The sequence below is a fragment of the Lampris incognitus genome, chromosome 6, assembly GCF_029633865.1.
Source record: "Lampris incognitus isolate fLamInc1 chromosome 6, fLamInc1.hap2, whole genome shotgun sequence".
In the NCBI taxonomy this organism is placed as follows: Eukaryota; Metazoa; Chordata; class Actinopteri; order Lampriformes; family Lampridae; genus Lampris; species Lampris incognitus.
Genome location: NC_079216.1, coordinates 23,580,632 through 23,594,769, shown reverse-complemented (window position 1 = coordinate 23,594,769; position 14,138 = coordinate 23,580,632). Strand labels below are relative to the sequence as shown.

At 43.5% G+C, this 14,138-nt stretch overlaps 1 protein-coding gene across 1 annotated transcript in view; it reads left to right on the top strand.

The window, feature by feature from the left end:
* The window catches only part of LOC130113779 (homeodomain-interacting protein kinase 3-like), a 118,981-nt gene that overhangs the window by 43,863 nt on the left and 60,980 nt on the right, over nucleotides 1–14,138 (top strand). The gene's annotated exons all lie outside the window — the stretch shown is intronic.

Below are 14,138 nucleotides of genomic sequence, written 5' to 3'. Positions count from 1 at the left end.
CTAAACGGTCAAGAGTGGACAGAATTTGTTTCAAGGTTTGATTGATACAGAATAGCTGTCATGGTTTGATATTTTACAATGGTTAATTTCTGCGCTGTTTTTGGTTGTTCCAGTCGAGCTGACAGTGAGCAGAACTAGTCCTACTTTCGCTTTCCAAAGATAATCAGCCATCAAGGAGAAGAAACTCGGAAGGTTGGCAGAGGAAAGAAGAAGAAAATGGATATCGAAGATATTAGTATCATGCAGAAGTTAAGATAACCTGCTTTTACAAAAGGGAGCAGCTTGGTCCTTTAGAAACTGAGGCAACAAGAAAAATGGCATCTGTCCGCATCCATGTGGAGAGTGTCATTGGCCTAGTACAGAGAAAATGTAAAATTTTACAAGGAATTTTACCAAGAGACTACCTCAGTAATAAGGATAGTGACATATGACAACAGTGGATAAAATTGCCTTGGTTTCTTGTGCATTGACAAATGTGTGTGACACCGTAGTTCCTTCAGACTGATACAACTTTCAAGTTATATATTATTCATTGTATAAAACTGTTATACTTTTTAAAGAAACAAAAATAAAGACATTTCAATTTTATTAGACATTTTTCAATTGTGTGTCAATCATCAGCAGTTAAAAGCTAAATCTTAAAATTACATCGTTTGAATATAATTAGTACAAGAGGGAAAGAAACTGCTTTTTGTTTTGTAAATTTGTTAAAATATCGGGCTAATATGTGCGAGCTTTTCCATATATCTCTAATTGTTTTTTCCATCTAATACACAATTCTTGATCGAAGCCATCGCGGAATTGCATGAGATTGGCCTAACAGTCGAAAATCATCAAATCGAATCTGATCCTTTGCGCCATTAGGCCAGAACTTTGTAAAATTTATTTTGTAAACTGCTTCTCAAAGAGTGAATCGCAACTGTGGTGTTTTATTTCCATACGTTTGTCCGGTTTTCGCTTAAAATATCGTTCTTTCAAGCACAGATCGTCAGTGGGAACTTCAGTGTAAACTGTGGTTGCTAAGGTCTAGCTATCCTCCCAACATCGCGGAGCTGTTCGTTTCCAATGAAAGTCACGTGATCAATTTCAAGGACATCAGAAAGAGTTTTAAAGATTGAATGCCAATAGGGTTACAATTTGGGGTAGTGAACAAATGAGAGAAGTCACATGGGAAGGCATGACACCTGCCATAGTTGTCACTTACATTTGGATATATTTTGGATAGTCTGGATTTGGAGAAGTGTACTCGGTGCAAAACTTTGAATTGTATAAGCCCAAGATGGGCACAAGAGGTGGCAGTTTGCACCCTATCAATCACCTCATCCCACAATTCTTCATCCAATTCAACCCCGATTTCTTGTGCCCAAGCCGTCTTTGTCTTGTTCAAAGACCACATCCAGTGACATAATAATTGAATAGATGTTGGAAATAGCTGCCCTCTGTCGGGGGAGTAAAATTATAAGCTCGTCCCAGGGTTGTTGGGGAGGGAGAGCAGGAAAATTAGGAAAACAGGAGGAGACACGGTGCCTAACCTGGAAAAAACGTAAAAGATGAGAGGGGGGTAGGGAGAACTTAGAGGCTAGGATGGGGAAGCTAGCAAACGTGACATTTACAAATAGCTCTTGGAATGTCCTTAAACCTTTCCTTTTCCAAAGAGAGAATGTGTCATCCATTAAGGATGGGGAAAATAGGGGATTTCTATCGATAGGGCCTTGAAGGGGTGTAGAAAAAGAATTAAAGTGTCGGCAAAATTGGTATCAAATCTTCAGTGTGGAGAATACTAAAGGATTATTTGTGATACGAGAGGGACTTAACTGGAGGGAGGAACAAAGTAGAGCAAGGAGTGATGTCGAAGTAAGAGATTGAGCTTCTAGATGGCACCATGGAGTATCTGCAGCATGTAGCCAAAACAGTAATTTACTAATATTCGCCACCCTGTAATGGTAAAGAAAGTTGGGTTGTGCAAGTCCTCCGCTTAATTTGCATCTGAAGTAAGGGTCTACTTACCCTGGGTAAACCACCTCCCCAGATGAATGTGGTGATGACTTGGTTAATTGAACTAAAAAAAGGACTTGGGTAAAAACAGTGGGATGGATTGGAATAAGTAAAGAAACTTAGGTAAGCTGTTCACTTTAACAGCATTGATCCTACCTTTAAGCGATAGTGGTAGGTTACCCCCACCTCTGAAAGTCAGACTTCATTTGAGCAGAGGGGAGCGAAGTTTGCAGAGCAAAGAGTGGATAATGACCGAGTTACCGTCACATCAAGATACATGAAACCAGAGCGGCATAGCTGAAAAGGCAAGTCAGACTGCTGAAGTTGTAACGTGGCTGGATTTATGGGGAAACATTCACTCTTCTGAAGATTGAGTTTGTAGCCAGAGAACAAGCCAACATTTTCTAAAACTGAAATAATAGAGTAAAGAGACAACTGGATTTTTAACATAAAGCAATAAATCGTCCTTGTGTAGAGATAGTTATGTTCCATACCCTCCCGCATCACAGCCTGGGAGGAGGTGGAAATGCGTAAAGCTGCAGAGAGGTTCAATGGCAAGCACAAACAGCAGTGAGGATAGAGGACACCCCCGATGTGTACCGTGTTCGAGGGCAAAAAATTTGAGCGAATGTCGTTAGTTCAGACGCTAGCGCTTGAGGGATGTGTGTGTGTGTGTGTGTGTGTGTGTTTGTGTGTATATATATATATATATATACACACAACTGCCGCGGCCGGGAAGCGAACCCGTATCAGACCCACCAGCCAGCATGTCTACTTATCCATGCACGTTACATTACCCCCCTCCTTCGGGAAGCGCGTCCCCGCGCTTAAGCATATCAGCTCCTCCACGCCTCTGGGCGCATACGCTTCCGATGGCCTTACGGTCTCCCCATCCCACTTCTGACACCAATGTAGCGAATTCGGGGGGGCAACCACAGGAACTGCCGCGGCCGGGACGCGAACCCGTATCGCCCGCACCGCAGGCGACATCGCTGACCGCTCGACGAAAGGGTCAGACCCACCAGCCAGCGTGTCTATTTATCCATGCACGTTACAATATATATATATATATAAATAATGTGTGGCGAATTCAAGAACAAAATTTATTACGAAAGCGGAAGTTTTTTTTAAGGACAGAAAGTAGGTATTCCCATTCGATGCGATTGAATGCCTTCTTGGCATCGAGGGTGATAACTACTTCTGGGTGGGTCACGGATGTCTTGGCATAGATTACGTTACAAAGTGTACATATTGTAACGTGAATGGAGCAGTAGTCACGTTGGCTAACGGGTCGGACCCTTTAGTTGAGCGGTTAGCGGTGTCTCCCGCAGTGCGGGAGATATGGGTTCACGTTCCGGCTGTGGGGGTTCCCGTGGTTGCCCCCCCCCCCCGAATTCGCTACATTGGTGTCAGAAGTGGGATGCGCGCGAACACGCTTCCCGAAGGAGGGGGGTTGTGTAACGTGCATGGAGAAATAACGGGTCGGATCCTTTAGTTGAGCGGTTAGCGATGTCTCCCGTGCTAGGGGAAATGCGGATTCCCGTGGTTGCCCCCCGAATTCGCTACAATATATTAAAGAGTGAATATCTACCCTTTATAAAACCAGTTTGTTCCTCTGATATGATATCTGATAAGATTACTTTGTGCAAGGACCTTAGCCAATATCTTCACATCCATGTTGAGGCTGAGGGGCCTATACGAGCTGCACAGAGTAGCGTCTTTCCCCTTTTTGAGTAGGGATATAGATGCCTGTGTCAAATGGGTGGAAGTGAACTACTCTCAAGCAATTCCTTGTACATAGATAAGAGCAGAGGGGCCAGCTGGGCATAGAATTTTTTGAAAAATTCAATTAAGAAGGAAAGCAGTCAGGGCCTGGGACCTTACTACTCTGCATTGATCTGATAGATTGGATAACCTCATCAACGGTGAGAGGAAAATTAAGGTCATCTGCAAGCTCAGGCGCAACTGAAGGAATCACCAGTTCATTAAAAAACTGGGTCGTGTCTGACGGGAACTCCTACTTATACAAAATAAAATAAAAAGATTTGAAAGTGTCATTAATCCCTACTGGATCAGAAATCAAACTATCGCAGGAATATGCAATGTGTGTCTTAATTGGTGCACCTGCAGGCAGCTTGCCTTACCGCCATGTTCATAGTACCACGTGAGCACAAGAGTAAGTGCTCTGCATCTTGAATAGACAAAAGATTGAATTGAAATTGGAGATTTAGGCACTGTCTATACAGATCTGGAGATGGGGTTAGAGCATACTGATGGTCTAACTCAGTGGTTCTCAAACTTTTTCTTTCATGCCCCCCTTTGGATGAAGAAACATTTTCATGCCCCCGCCCCAACAAAATGGGCCAAGTTTAACTTTAGTTAAATAACATACTTACTTACTAACATCAAGATCATGAACATTCCTTTCTCTATTCTTTGAGTAATTTCTGTTGTGCAAATAACAAACGCAAGTTCCACTTTATCAAACCTCTTTTTGTTACATTTGTCACTAGATTGCTCCATCAATCTGTGTGCTTTTTCAAAAACAGAGAAAAACGAAATAAAATTTTAAAAATCACTTTGCTAGAACAATAACAAAGTTTAATCTGTGCAAAAAAAGCACAAATGCAGATATTTGGGAAAACAATGAGCAAGTCAACTTATGAGAGCTCAAGTCTTATCACTCACTCCATTAGTGGCTGCAATGAGCCTGATTTGCACTGCAGATCTTTTCAAAACAGGGTTGCAGACTTGATACAGCCATTCTAAAGTCACGCTCAGTGTTGAGCTTGGAGCTGTACTTTGTTTTAAGTGAGGCAACAGCAGAAAAGTCCATCTCACAGAGACGGGATGTGGTGAAGGGAAGCAGAATGCCCACAGCCGTCTGTCCTATGAATTCACTCAGTTTCTGAGCTGTAAAGCTCAACCTCAGGGTGGAGTCAGATGTCATCTCAATGAACTGGTCCTCTTCAGCAGAGCTGAAATCAGCAGGTGCTGCTGCATTGAATGGATCTGTCACCCAGTCATACTGAGCACTATTGTTTGGGAAGTATTTTTGAAAGAATCTTCTCCATGAAATCACGGTGGTGGCTCCAGAATCACTGGTTTCAACAAATTCACTCAGATTCTCAAATAAATCAGTATTTCCTGGATCAAGTCACATGCCCCACATCTCAAACTTTCGAGTGAATGCACTGATCTTGTCTGCCAGGTGAGGAATTGGCCTGTCTCTGCCTTGAAGCTGAAGGTTTAATTCATTCAGCTTTCCAAATATCACTGAGATAGGCCAGTTTCATCAGAAATTGTTCATCACTACACTTGCTTGCAACTTCATGCTTACGCTCCTCCTCCAGAAACAACCACATTTCCTCTCGGAGCTCAAAGACTCGCGGCAACATTTTACCTCATGGGTCTCAAACTCGCGGATGTTATTTTGTGGCCCCCTACTTGACATCAAAGTTTAGTGTTAGTGCGGCCCGCGCTTGCCCTTGGCTTTTATTTTTCACTTATGAGCTACCGTAGCGCAGGCTCATGACAGCTTCCGGTGTCGCGTTTGTTGTCAAGTCATGGTGCGTTCCCGTTACGCTGGAAGTTGTAAATTGGAACGACTCGGATTTCAGACTTCCAGTTGAAATTTCCAAGTCGGAGCTCAGAAAGTCCGACTTCCGAGCACAACTTGAACGCACCATAATGGGCAGCGCGAATTAGCAACGGTTGAAACTTGGTTGAAACTTGATTCCGGAGCGACACCAAGTGGAAGGAAAATATATCCTGTCAGCAAGCCCCAGTTATGTCTTTCTCAAAACCTGCCGTGAAGAGAAAAGTTGGTGACGAGCACAGACAATTTCAGGAAAAGTGGGAGACGGCATATTTTTTTTGTTGAGCACAGAGGCAGCCCGACGTGTCTTATATGCACCGAGAAAGTTACGGTGCACAAGGAATACAACATCAGACGTCATTACTCGACTAGACATGCTGATGAGTATACAAAATACCAGGGAGATGAGAGAGAGAAACGGGTCGCCAATCTTAAAACATGTTTACTGAAGCGACAAGATTTTTTCAAGAAAGCTAGCAAAGATAATGATGCAGCAGTCGAAGCTAGCTACGTGGTGAGTGAGATGATTGCTAAGTCGGGAAAGCCATTAAAGAAGGGGAGTTTGTTAAAAAGTGCATGTTACAGGCTGCAAGTATAGTCTGTCCGGAAAAGAAGGGTCAGTTTAGCAACATCAGCCTTTCAGCCAACACAGTGGCAGAGCGCATTTCTGACCTGTCAGGTAACATATATGATCAACTGCGCGAGAAAGCCAAACGTTTCTGTGCATACTCAGTCGCTCTTGATGAGAGCACAGACATCATCGACACTGTGCAGCTCGCAATCTATGTCCGTGGTGTTGACGACAGTTTTGAAGTGATGGAGGAGTTGCTCACAGTGATTCCAATGCATGGCCAGACCACCTCTCAGGAGATATTCCGCCAGCTGTGTGATGCCATTGTGGATGCGGGTTTGCCATGGAAGAGGTTTGCTGGAATAACAACCGACGGAGCGCCATCAATGACAGGGAGGAGAAATGGAGTGGTGGCACTTGTTCAAAAAAAACTGGAAGAGGAGGGTGTGGAGGAGGCCATTGCTCTGCACTGCATTATCCATCAGCAGGCCCTTTGCAGCAAATGCCTGAAGTTTGACAATGTGATGTCTGTCGTTGTGAAATGCATCAACCATATCAGATCCAGGGGTTTAAAGCAGCGGGAGTTCCGCGCCTTTTTGGAGGAAATAGAGTCAGCATATGAGGATGTGCTCTACTTCACTGAGGTACGTTGGCTCAGCAGGGGAAACGTCTTGAAGAGGTTTTTTGAGTTGAGAGCAGAAGTGAAAGCCTTCATGGAGAAGGCTGGGATGGCTGTTCCTGTGCTAAGTGATCCCAAATGGCTCATGGACTTAGCTTTCCTTGTTGACATCACACATGAGCTGAATGTACTGAACAAGAAATTACAAAACCAGGGGCAGCTTGTCAGTGCTGCCTATGACAACGTGAGATCATTCTCCACAAAACTTGTGTTATGGAAAGCCCAGCTCTCTCAGACAAACCTCTGCCATTTCCCAGCATGCAAGGCACTCATGGATGCAGGCACACCATTCAGTGGTGAGAAGTATGCTGATGCCATTGTGAAGCTACAGGAGCAATTTGATTACAGGTTTGCAGAGTTCAGGACACACAGAGCCACTTTTCAAATTTTTGCTGACCCCTTCTCCTTTGATGTGCAAGATGCCCCTCCTGTGCTCCAGCAAACTCACTCTCCAGGTTTCGCCTTATGTGCTTCTTGGTTGATTCCTTGACTTGGGCAATGCCTTGGGAGTTCATTGAAGCTACCAGTCTAGAAGAGAGATCAGTCATTGTCATCACTTGAGGATTGCCAAAAAGCTCCATCCTGATGAAGAGGAACAGCTCATTGTATGCCTTATTCACAGCAGCTTCATACTGGGCTGCAGCATCATCATCTTCATTGCTGGCAACCTCTCCTTTGGAAACCTCTTCTTTGGTGTAAAGTCTATAGCATGACCTGTGGTAGTGCCCTTCAGCTGCTACAAGGTCTCTACTCACAATGGCAAGGATTCTGCGGTCCCTTTTCTTTGTGGCTGCACTCCTGATCTTTGCATCAGCTCGCAGTTCTTGACACTGCACCAGTACTTCTCTCGTATTCTGTCTCTTGGAATATTTGCGGTTTTTCTGACAAAATATGCACTCTGCATCATAAGTCCTAGATGTACTTGGAGCATGTCGAGCTACTCTCTTAGATTGTTTCTCTTCAGCAGAGACACAACTTTTCTTTTCTTTTGCAAGGAGGCCATCAAGAATTTGCTTCATAGTGAAGATACTGCGACACTTTCTGTGGTAGTAGATTGCTGGAATCTGTCCCTCAGGAATGTCTTTTGCCAGTTTCAAAACTGGTGCATGATTTCGTATCTGAGCTGCCCTGAGCAGAGTTCTCCATGAGTCGACAATTTGTAGTGAAACCAGCTTATCTGTATCATCAGAACAGTGGATAATGCACTCCACCCGTGGGTGCTTTGGTATTGGGTAAAAACTTGCTTGTTCACCAGTGGCCATATTCAGTCAGTTTTCACCTGCCACATACAAACAAATACATGTAACTTAGGTGTATGAACACTACTAAAACAAAGTTTACTTTGCTTCACCAGCGTCATATTACCATTATTTATCTTACATGGCCACAAATAGATACATTACCTAGTTGCTATGCAACAGCTGTATTTTGTCCACATGAGGCCGCTAAAATCAACACAAGATTAAAGTTCCTCGTAGCCACTTTAACTAATCATATTAACATATACATTAAAAGAACATGCTAACATTATGGGAAATTAGCTTACAATCTTCTCCAGAGTGAGACAAGAAGATAGATACCAGTTTCCTCTATATGTGTTTAGTAGAAAGCTATCTGGCTGCACGTTAGCCTAGCTTAGCACAATGAATGGAAGTACACAGTACTGGTTATCCTTGGTTGTTGGCCAACTAAGTCCCAGAGTTTAAGCTAGGCTAATCAGTACCAGGGGTGTTGAAATGCTATATTTGTAAAAATCTGGGCAAATACACAATCGTGAGAGGCACAGAAACAGGTTTCCTAAAAGAAAAATGAAATAGCTGCTCATTTGGAAAGGTTATCATGTATTATTTTACTTCTGTTAGTGTACCAAATAAAATGGCACCAGTGAAGTTGTGTCACCTTGGGTGATATCGATATCTGGTCTGACCCATGGACTAACTGGCTTTGGTCTAGTTAGTTTCTTAGTAATAATGCCCTTCTAATTTAAGGTTCACAATCACCTCACACAATGAAATAGTATGGGTATATTATACATTTCCTGAATCTTTACAGTCCTGTGAGTATTCCAGTTTTTGTGTTTTGTGTCCCTGATATTCCTAGATGCCACAGGGCTAAAAGAAAGTATATAGTTTAGGCGAAAATTGCAGAAAGATGTGTGTTATTGACGGGTTGAAGAGCTCAAGTGACCTCTATATTTGTGAGAAATATCCACAACAGGGCTTGAATGAAAGCTAAGAAGGTCCCCTTTAAAATGATACCAAAGACAATATTATAGAACATTGAAAAATGTCCTGACCATGAGGCTAAACCAGGATATGCACCAGCGTCTAAAATGCAATTTAGTTTAGCGGGTGGTTAACTTCATGAGCTGATAACTGTGATACAGCTGCCACTCAGGAATGGTTATCATACCAAAATATCATCTACAGACATGGATCCTTTCAAAAATTATAAGTAAGTTTTGCCACCTTGAGTGTACCGAAATATCGTCTGGCCCATGGACTATAGGTAGCCCCAAAGTGAGGCTTGGCATAATCCAGTGCTGCCTTGGGGTCGGTGAAAGAGTGTTGCTGGCCGCTGTTTCGTTGTTAAATGATGAGACGAGTCATGAGTGCTGAGTGACATACTCTTTATCTGGCTCGGAGCACAACAACTTCCGGGGCACAACAACATACACAGCCGGCAAAGCAGCACCACCTGAATTCCAACAGATGGCCGTAATGTGCCATGTACGACCCGTTACAGCCGCCATGGGTGACGATGAGCCTCGTTGCGCAGGATCTGCTTGACCTCGGTCGACAGATAGTCGGGAAAGAATTGGATTTGCTGACCCTGGTATTTTAAATTCTCTATATCGGTAGCTTTTCATAGGATATCCTCCACGGCAGTGTTACTCGTTATGCGGCTCGTGAGACATTGTTTTGCGCCTCATATAGATCCACTGATAACAATAAGAACATAGCTATAACTTACTTCTATAGGTTCCGTTTGTGTACTGTTTTAGCACATTCAAATGAATTATCCAGCAGATGGCAGCATACTGAAGATACGTCAAAGAACGTAGGCTACGTAACAGCGTGGGATCATGGGTAGACGTATAGCCTGTGTGTAGCTTTGTATTTGCGAAACATTTTTTTCATGTTGATAATGCTTATGTATAATTGCATATGTACATGCATACATAAGATGGGTTCCACTCCCAGCCTTACAAACTCACAAACAAGTATTATATATTTTAATAATGCAATGTAATTATTAATTGAGAATAAAACGAGATGTAAGGATGGAAAGCATGGTACTGTAAACTACTAATAAGACACGTTAGCCCCTGGCTAACGGGTCTGACCCTTTAGTCGAGCGGTTAGTGATGTCGCCTTGTGGTGCAGTACACTCTGTAACGAATCTCGCACCGGGCAAGAAAATAACCTGTTACATTGGTGGCAGCGGTGGGATCCGGAAGTGTGCAGATCCTCAGAAGTCTCTTCGGAGCGCGGGAATAACAAAGCGCGAGGGCACGCTTCCGGGAGAGGGTGACGTTTGTAAACTACTAATAAGACACGTTAGCCCCTAACTAACGGGTCTGACCCTTTAGTCGAGCGGTTAGCGACATCGCCTTGCGGTGCAGTACACCTCGTATGGTATCCCGCACTGGGCAAGAAATAACCGGTTACAGTACTATATTTTTTTTAAACATACACAAAGATGGTAAATATCTTGAGAGTGATGATGAAAAAAACACCCGAGTTATATCTGCAATCTCTGTGGCTCTGAGGAATGGTCTTACTCATAAGTGGCTGTCCTAAGAAAATTAGTGAGTACCACTGCTCCACGGCATGATAGTAGTGGAGCCTCAGGATAAATGGGTGAGGCGGCTTCCCATTGGTGGGACGCTGTCGAAGGGACCGGTGACAGCTGTTGATCAGCGGCTTCTCCTGGAGGGATAGCACGTCGGTGAGTAGCTTAATAACAGTGTCTCTGGGTCGTGGGCCCTCCTTTCCTTCATTATGCGGATATTGATCCTACGTAGCTGCCCCTCCATGTCCTCACATTTGTCCGACAGTCTCGGCCGTGAGGCGAGCCACCTCGGTTTGCAACTGGGAGATATCGTCAAGTGTTGGGATGCGGCTTTTTCCACTTATGAAATAGTTTGGCTATGCGCTATCATTGTAGCCCTTATAGCTGCCATTGCTGTCTGTCTGTCCTTCATCGTGGAGATTTCATTGTTTAGATCAGCCGTAACTTTCGTAATTCGATCGTCAATCGTGGCACAAATGTCTTTGTTGTTTTGGGCCATTTCCTTGCGAAGTGTCTCGCAAGCAGTTTGTCGGCCGGAACGCCATTATTTTTCTCGGGAGCCCTTGTTAGGCGAGTTCGAGGCTTCCCCTTTTCCCGCCGTCACGGTTTTTCTTGAATTAATCTTCGCCATTGTTGAAAACCGGCCACTCAGTGATTAATTTGCCAGCTGGTCGGATTTATTCCATTCATTCATCCAAGTCAAGTCAATTTTATCCATTATCCAAACCGCTGATTCTTTTATATTGTATGTTAAGCTTGTGCAACACTTTAGTTCAACGGTGGTTGTTTTAAATGTGCTATGTAAGTAAACTTGACTTGATTTATTCTGCTCTCAGCGTCGCGGGAGCCCATCCCAGCGGTCATTGGGCGGCAGGCGGGGAGACACCCTGGACAGGCCGTCACACACACACACACACACACACACACACACACACACACACACACACACACACACACACACACACACACACGCGTCAGTCTTACCTGATAGTGCCTGATGCTAGCAGTGCGCCAACTAGCTGTCATGAGCTCCACCCTGTTGGGTTGTTTTGTTTACATTGCTAGTGAGAAGCCGCTGTCAATCATGTGATCTGACCACACTCGTGCGGTCCTGATCAGGCAGATACAGTGCATTGCGCTGAGATTGTTGAGCTTGTGCAAAGTTACCTAAAATATCAAATAGACATTTTTTAAAATGTGAATCTAGTTATCACTGGCTACAGAATGGTAACCGTCAAAATGTTATGTAGGAGATTATGCACCTTTTCCATCTGTTTAAAGGTATATGACATTCAGCGCCAGCATCTCTGCCCAAAACAAACCTTACCCATCCCTTTGCATTCCTCCCCCTTGGTGCTCCCTGCATGTTCTTGGCTATTATTTCATTGGTTGGAATATTGATTTGTACACTATAAAGTAATTTTATTAACACTAGTAACACATTCAGCTTGTTAAGGAGCGATTTCTTCGATCTGCAGAATGACCTGAATCCATCCATCCATCTCCATTCCATCCATTATCCAAGCCACTTATCCCAATCAGGGTCACGGGATGCTGGAGCCTATGTCAGCAGTCATTGGGCGGCAGGCGGGGAGAAACCCTGGACAGGCCACCAGTCCATCACAGACCTGAATCCATGTAAACATAATTATTAGCTTGCTAGCTATCCTGCTAATGGTAGCTACCTCATGTGCATGGGCAATGCAGTAACCTGCACACACGGCCGGACCGGCTTCCAAAATAAAGAACAGAGAAACTTGGATTACAACACACACAGCGGGAGTGTGACTTCATTCTCTGCTCAGGATGCCATTATGCCACTATCTCTTTACATAGCAAATATTTGTTTGCTGCTATATTAATATTCTAAATATCATATATACGTTATTTGGAATCATGTTAAAGTGGACCCAAGGCTTGCATTAGGCCAAGTAAGGAAACGGTACATCATACCTAATATATGTGTAGAGTAGGATGTGGCTCTGATGAATTAATAATTAACAGGTGGGAATCGTCACCACTACAGACTTTGTGCTTAACTTTTCTGTATGACTGCATCCATGGGGTTCCTGACATCTTGGATGGTCACACATTCACTAAATTTACTTATCACTCCCTTTATTACTCAGCACATTTCAGTTTGCTAAATTTGTAACATTATCTGTATTTCTACATTACCTTGCTCTGTATAATCTATGATATTACATTATAATTGTTATTTTTGTGTATTTTGACACCCTTTGCATGTCTGTCCTGGAAGAGGGACCCCTCCTCTGTTGCTCTTCCTGAGGTTTCGCCCATGTTTTTTTTTTTTCCTCATAAGGTTTTTCTTGTGGCGTTTTTCCTCATTCGGGTCACGAGTCCAAGGATAGAGGGTGTCGTATGTTGTGTACTGTCATATATTATACTGATTGTAAAGCCCTTTGGGACTACCTTGTGATAAATAAACCTTACTTGAAAGCAAGCCTTTTGATCACATTTCTGAACAGCTTCACCTTCCTTTGTGTTGCCAGCATACCCATGTCTGTGCCTAACAGCGAAGACACATTGGAAGTGGTTTCTCTTGCCGGCAACCTTGCCTCCTTTCATTTTGAATGAGGAGCGAGGAGCCACTTGTGCCAAGCCTGGCGAGAAAGTTGGTGGCGTGGGGAACACAGGCGACAAGTTGAAATCGCTAATCTTTGACCCCAACTAGGGATGGGTGTCATCAAGATTTTAACAGTATTACCGCTCTTAATGATACTGCTTATCGATCCGGTACTTAAACAATACTCCTATCGGGTCTTTGTTAATTTTTAAAGCAAAAAAAAAGAAACAAATTAAGAACAGAATTAACGTTTCTTTATTTTCTCATGTCTGGACGGGGTGTTGCTTTTAATCATTGACCCATGTGTGTATAATTTACTTAACACTGTGGTGCTCTAGGCTGCTAGGATACATAACATACCTGAGGTGGATGGGGCAACGAGAGATGAACTATGAGCTAGGCAGTCGAAAACTGCATTTCTCCACCTGTATTTGATGCACTTTCACTACATCTTTCAGAAGCCTGCTTGTGTTTCCGCCCTTACTTGCACAAGACTTGTTGCACTAGTGACAGTGAGCGTTGTCAGCATCTTTAGTTTGTGAGATAAAAGGTGCAAGAAAAGGTTTACCATGTAGCCTAAATAAATAGGAAATTTATTTTCTTAATTACTCCAATACCGATACCAGAACCGTTAATGTCAGATCAGAGTTTATCAATGCTACGGTCTTTAATAATTTAGTACCAGTGCCCATTTAGTAATGCTGGGTTTCGGTGCCCATCCCTCACCCCAACACACAAGAAATATGCGCATCAGTAACCAGTCAGATTTCAAGTGGCGATTTTGCTCTGCCTTGCCCAGCCCAGTTGTCCTTTTGTGTAGAGTGCATGCAATTTTATAGTCCCTTTCTCACACGTGCTGAGCATGTGGAAACAGCGAACAGGGGTTGGAGGGGTAGAGTGAGGGAATATTTTC